This window comes from Tenrec ecaudatus, chromosome 12, assembly GCF_050624435.1.
Source record: "Tenrec ecaudatus isolate mTenEca1 chromosome 12, mTenEca1.hap1, whole genome shotgun sequence".
Classification (NCBI taxonomy): domain Eukaryota; kingdom Metazoa; phylum Chordata; class Mammalia; order Afrosoricida; family Tenrecidae; genus Tenrec; species Tenrec ecaudatus.
In genome coordinates, this window is record NC_134541.1 from 68,928,641 (window position 1) to 68,935,175 (window position 6,535).

Genomic DNA, 6,535 nt, shown 5'->3' on the forward strand with positions numbered 1-6,535 from the left:
TAGAATAGCAATTACAGGAGTCTTAAGAGATGCTGGGGCCCACTTCACAAACTTGTTCCTTATGGTTATGGTAAAGGGTATGTCTTCAGGTCACCCCCTTTTTGGATCTATGGGAATATCTTGATAGATCCATTCTAACATACCAATTTCTCTAAGCTTTTGGATGCCTTCCTCTACAGTGTACCAAGGCAGGTCAGGGTCTTCAAGTTGGTCTAATCTAGGCCATCTGGCAGTCCATGCTTCATTGAACTAACCAAATAAAGACTTAGATCCTTTTTTAGCCTGTCTCGCAGAGACATTGAAAGAAGAGTCTGTGCTTAGGGGTCCCATATCCAGAAACTCAGACTGGTCTAATATTACATTTCGTGCACCAGTATCCCACACCCTGAGTAACCATTCCCAGGGGTATTCTCCAGGCTTTTGCTTGTACGTATTTGAGAACTCAAGCAGGTCTTTATGTGTGTAGCGCACTTCTTCTTGGATAATCTTCTCAACCTCACCTTTAGGAGGTTTCTGAGACTTCATTTTAGTGACAGGTCTAGTGGAAATAATGGGTGCTGAGGGTGTTTCCTGGGTGCTCTCAGCAATACCTTGCGAGGCATCTTCCTCAGGTAATGCTACTGATGCAGCCCCACCTGGCCTATCAACTTGAATCGTTTGGCTAATCTGCTCAGGTGTTTCTAAGGGCTCAATATCCTCTACTTCCGGATCATCAGCCCCTATGTTCCCATCCCATGTTTCAGGGTCCCAACTTTTCCCAATGAATGCCCTTACTTTGGTTTCAGACACTACTCTAGATCTGCAATTCAGCTGCCGTTGTCATTCAGCCACTCGTATAATGAGACTCTGGACCTGGTTCTCAGCAATGTCAGCTCTTTTACTAGAGGAGAGAAGGCTCTCCTTTGTAGCACAGATGGAAGTTTTCAAATCTGTTAGTCTGCATGTGAGGCGTGCTTTTGAGGCTCTGAGATCATCCCTCTCCTTAATAACACTTTCCATCGTATGAAGGACCAGCCAACCAGCTTCGCTATACTTGTCATTTTCACAAAACTCCTGGAAAATATCAAATATACGATTGCCAAGAGCATCTCCTTTATCCAGCATGTCATCTACTTTAGGTGCTACTTTAATATTATCTTTGCTATTTCAGACCATGGATTAGTACGGGTAGTAGACGTATCCCCGTCAAGACTAAATAGGTTGGAAAACCAATTTAAGAAATCCATATTTGGTGCCAAAGGGACCAGGTATAAGGCATCATGCAAAAAAAAAAGAATATGTGTGCGTGTGTGTGTATATATATATATATATACCATAATGAATGAAGGGGGAAGTGCAGAGTGGAGACCCAAGGCCCAAGCGTCGGCCACTGGAGATCCCCTCAGAGAGGGGTTTAGGAGAGGAGATGGGTCAGTCAGGGTGCGAGGTAGTGCCGATGAAGAGCAAAGCTTTCCCCAGATTCTGGATGCTTCCTCCCCCCAACTACCATGATCCGAATTCTACCTTAGAGGGCTGGATAGGGCAGAGGTTGTACATTGGTAATATGAGGGCTGGAGGCACAGGAAATCCAGGGTGGATGATATCTTCTGGACCAAGGGTGTGAGGGATGATGCTGGGAGAGTATAGGGTGAGTGGGTTGGAAGGGGGAACTGATTACAAGGATCCACATGTGACCTCCTCCCTGGGAGAGGGACGGCAGAAAATGTGGGAAGGGAGACTTGGGATAGAGCAAGATATGACAAAATAACGATGTATAAATTACAAAGGGCACATGAGGGAGGGGGGAAAGGGGAGGGAGGAGGGGAAAAAAAGGACCTGATGCAAAGGGCCTAAGTGGAGAGCAAATGCTTTGAGAATGATTGGGGCGGGGAATGTATGCATGTGCTTTATACAATTGATGTATGTATATGTATGGATTGTGATAAGAGTTGTATGAGTCCCTAATAAAATGTAAAAAAAGAAAAGGAAAAAAAAGAAAGAAAAGAAAATGATTAGGGCAAAGAATGTACAGATGTGCTTTACACAATTGATGTATGTATATGTATGGACTGTGGTAAGAGTTGTATGAGCCCCTAATAAAACGTTTAAAAGAAAAAAGAGAAATCCATATTTGTCAAACTGGCTGCAGCGCCAGGCCAGGCGCAGGGGCGGCGGAGGCAGTGGCGAGGGCGGCGTGAGAGCGAGGCTCTGTCCCTGCGCAGGCCCAGGCCAGCGGTGGCTAGGAGGGCGAGGCCCCCTGACCTGCAGGCCGCGAGCGGCGGCAGCGGCGGCAAGGGGCGCAGGGGTTCCTGGGAGGCGCAGCGTCAGGCCCCGGCGCGCGCCCGCCGCCCCTTCCCCGCGCCGCGGCCGCCCGGGCAACTTGTGGCCAAAGTTTGGCCCCAGCCTCAGGAGTGCGCGGGGCGGGCCGCGAAGTTGGCTGTGGCCCCCGCCGCGGCTCGGGCCGGCCCATGGCCCGCGCGCCCCCGCCGGAGCCCCTGGGCGGCCGGGCTCCTGCCCCCGGGGCCCCCGGGCCTCAACGCCAGTGCGCCTCCCCCGGCCCCGGGCCCGCGCACGCGTGGGAAAGTTGGCCTGGAACCGGCCCGACCAGTTCCGCCGGCGCGCACACCGGCCGCAGAAGTTGGTGCTGCAAAACTTTTTTGGGGGGTTCCGCGGGAGCCCCCGTGCGTCGGGACCGGATGCGCGCCGGCTAGCGACCCCTGCGCCGAGAGAGGTACCCCCAGAGCGACGCGCAGCGGGGGCGCCCCGGACCCGCGGCCCGGGGGCTATGGCCATGGTGGCCGGAGGCTGGGGCGGCCCCGGCGGCGGTGGAGACGCGAATGGCGTGGACAAGGTGGGTGGCTACCCGCCCGCCACCGAGGACTCGGCCTCGCCCCCGGGCGCCGCCAGCGACGCCGAGCAGGGCGACGAGGAGCGGCAGGGGCTGCAGGTGGACTGTGTGGTGTGCGGGGACAAGGCGAGCGCAAGCACTAGGGCGTCCTCACCTGCCAGGGCTGCAAAAGCTTCTTCAAGCGGAGCATACTCCTCAACCTCAGCTACACCTGCAGGTCCAACCGTGACTGCCACATTGACCAGCACCACCGGAACCAGTGTCAGTACTGTTGCCTCAAGAAGTGTTCCGGTCGGCATGCGCAAAGAGGCCGTGCAGCGGGGCCGCAGCCCCCACTCGCCGCCAGGTCCTGGCGCCGCGTCTCCGGCAGCCCCCCCGGGCTTGGCGCTGGCGGAGGCGGTGGGCGGAGACCTCTTCCCTGGCCAGCCAGTGTGGGAGCTGATCGCACAGCTGCTGCGCGCCAAGCCCTACCTGGCGGTGGCCGGCCACTTTGGCACGGGCGCGGCGAGCGCCTTCGGCCCGGGCGGCGCGGGCGCGGTGCTGGGCATCGATAACGTGTGTGGAGCTGGCGGCGCGGCTGCTCTTCAGCACCGTGGAGTGGGCGCGCCACGCGCCCTTCTTCCCCGAGCTGCCCGTGGCCGACCAGGTGGCCCTGCTGCGGCTCAGCTGGAGCGAGCTGTTCCTGCTGAACGCGGCGGAGGCCGCCCTGACCCTGCACACTGCGCCTCTGCTGGCCGCAGCCGGGCTGCACACCGCTCCCATGGCCGCCGAGCGGGCGGTGGCCTTCATGGACCAGGTGCGCGCCTTCCAGGAGCAAGTGGACAAGCTGGGCCGCCTGCAGGTGGACTCGGCGGAGTATGGCTGCCTCAAGGCCATCGCGCTCTTTACTCTTGATGCCTGTGGCCTCTCAGACCCAGCACACGTGGAGAGGCTGCAGGAGAAGGCGCAGGTGGCCCTGACCGAGTACATGCTGACCCAGTACCCAGCCCAGCCCCAGTGCTTCGGCCGCCTGCTGCTGCGTCTGCCTGCCCTGCGCGCCGTCCCAGCCTCACTCATCTCTCAGCTGTTCTTCATGCGCCTGGTGGGCAAGACACCCGTTGAGACGCTGATCCGAGACATGCTGCTCTCGGGGAGTACTTTCAACTGGCCTTAGGGCTCCGGCCAGTGACCGACCTCCAGCGACACAGATGCTCGGGGTCCCCAGGCCAAGGATAGGGACAGCCTCCCCAAGTGGCTAACCAGAACCATGACTAGGGCGAAAGATCATTATGTAATATGCAGTAGCCCTTAGTGACCCTGGTTACAATTTGACTCGGAGGCTACTGGACTTCAGAGCCTTACAAGCCTGGAAGGTTTATTTCAGGCACAGCAAGCACATGCCTCGGCGGTGCTGACTTGCGTTCTGCACCTGGATAGGCACCTGAAGTCATTTGGAGAGGATGTCTATGTAAGTTGGTTTTACATAAATTTCTGTGCTGGATTCCTTGTGCTTGTGGATTTTCTTGTCCTTCTTGGTTTGCTGTTATTTTACTACTGAGTTGGCTTTTGTGGTTTTCTTCATTTTGATGAGGTTTCTTTCCTATTTCTTACGACATTCCCTTGATAGTTATTTTCTTATCTAGTGTAAGATGGTCATGTTTCTCTTGTGTACTGCTTGCCTTCCTCTCCATACAGTTTCTTTGCATGTACTTTTCTCCCCCTATTTGCTTCGTGTTTGTCTCCATTGCAGATTGATATTTGTAGCTCTCTCTTTTCAGTCTTGTGTCATATTTGCAGAACTGCTTCACCTTGGTTACTGTCTGGTGGGGACTGCCTTGCTCATTGATCTCAGGTTTATGTTTGCTCTTCCTTTTGATTCTCCATCCATAGAATAGCCTTCGTATTTTTTTATAACTCATTCCGCTGCTTTGGATTTCTGGAATTCTCCTTGACTGAAAATGCCCTTATTTCTTCTTCATATTTTGCTGGATTTAAGATCCTTGCTTGGCAGTTATTTCTTTTAAAGTTTCATATATGTCGTCACGTTGCCTTATGCCTGCAGAGGTTTGTTGAAGGAAAACAAACAAACAGAAAACCACACTCAGCTTAATTGTTTGCTTTCCCTTTGCAGACCCCCTGCTGGGGCTGCTTCCATAAATGTGCTCCTTACAGTTCTGCTCACAGGCGTGCCCTCATGGCTCTCAGATTTTGCGTCCATGGCTTTATTCTGAGAAGTCCACTCTCCCATGCCATTTTCCCTGAGCCTTTGGATCCCTCTCCTAGGGAATGCTACTGTAGGTCTGATACGTCTGCTTGACTTACTGTAGATGGCCAACCAATGAATGACTACATCAACCCCGCAAGCTCCAATACTGGACAGAGAATCTGTGCTGAGTGGGCCATATCAATAAACTGAGACTTATCAGAGTTTATGTTCCTTGCACAATAATCGCACAACCTTTATAACGATCCTGACACATAGTCTGCAGGTTTCTGTCTGCACAAGTTAAGGAATTCTAGAATATTTTTGGGGGGTAGAGCATAGCTGTTCCTGGCCCAACACCTGGGCTTCACTTTGGGAACTTGCTATGAGTTAAGTCTAGGTAGAGGTCTGGAGGCCATAAACCGTGGGAGGTGTTTCCTGGGCCCATGCAGCGGTGTCTTGCTCCAGATACAGCCTAAGCACCATTATCGGCACACATCCCAAACTCAGTCATTTGGACGCATGGGGACCCTCCAGGACAGAGTAGACCTGCTCCTGTGGGTTCTGAGACTGTAATTCTTCATGAGAGAAGAAAACCTGGTCTTTTCTTAGGGGAGCTGCCCTTGGTTTGACCTTTCTGCTCTTGTGTTTTGTAGCACAGAGGATGATCACTGTGCCATCAGGGCCAGGGATGAAAACACCTTCTTGGTTCGTAGTGATAGATTTCTCAAAACTTACCGAGAGATGTGGGGTATGTACAGTAGCTTTAGGGCTTGCATCAGACATCAGAACCAATTTAGACAACTCCTCTTTTCTCATTCTGTTTCTTTAGAACCTCTCCTGGTCCCGTCAAGTCAACTCTGATGCGGAACAACCCTCTACAACAGGGTAAGCTTCCCCTCTGTGTTCCAGAGACTGTAATTCATTATTGCATTAAAATGTTTCTTCCTTTTGCTGTGGTGTAACACGTGGTTTTGAACTGTTGACCTTGACCTTAGCAGCCAATGCATGAGCGCTATGCCACCAGGGTTCTCTAGAGAAGCAAGACCAAGGATACTTGTATGATACATGTATGGACAAATAGAGATTTATATCCACAATTGCCTAAACAGCTATAGAAGCAGGTAAGTCCAGTTTGGTTCAAGTTCATCGGTCATATATAAGCGGGAGACTTCTCCTGTCTCATAGAGCTACGGGAACTGATGGACATGAAAGAGGAAGATGCAGGAAGAGGGTCTCGGGTGGGGAAGGCAGCGCTGCATGAATCTGAGGTGGGATGAATCAATACAAGTTGACATTCCACTGATGGTTAGTGTGATCAGTAGATGACCTAACAGGAAATTGACAAACCAGATGTAGAATCCAGAAGTGGACAAAGGGAAATGGGCAAGACAAAGCACGCTTCTGCACAGGATTCCTCTTATAATAGAGACGACAACCCAGAAGAGGGCTCATGGGACTTACACCTGATCGATAAGTTGGACTCTAACTCTATTTTCACACAAACAGGTCCAGCTGACAGAAAT

At 52.6% G+C, this 6,535-nt stretch overlaps 1 pseudogene; it reads left to right on the top strand.

The window, feature by feature from the left end:
- Positions 1-2,764: 2,764 nt before the first annotated feature.
- Positions 2,765-3,995, top strand: LOC142422557 (nuclear receptor subfamily 2 group F member 6 pseudogene; annotated as a pseudogene).
- The last annotated feature ends 2,540 nt before the right edge of the window (positions 3,996-6,535 follow it).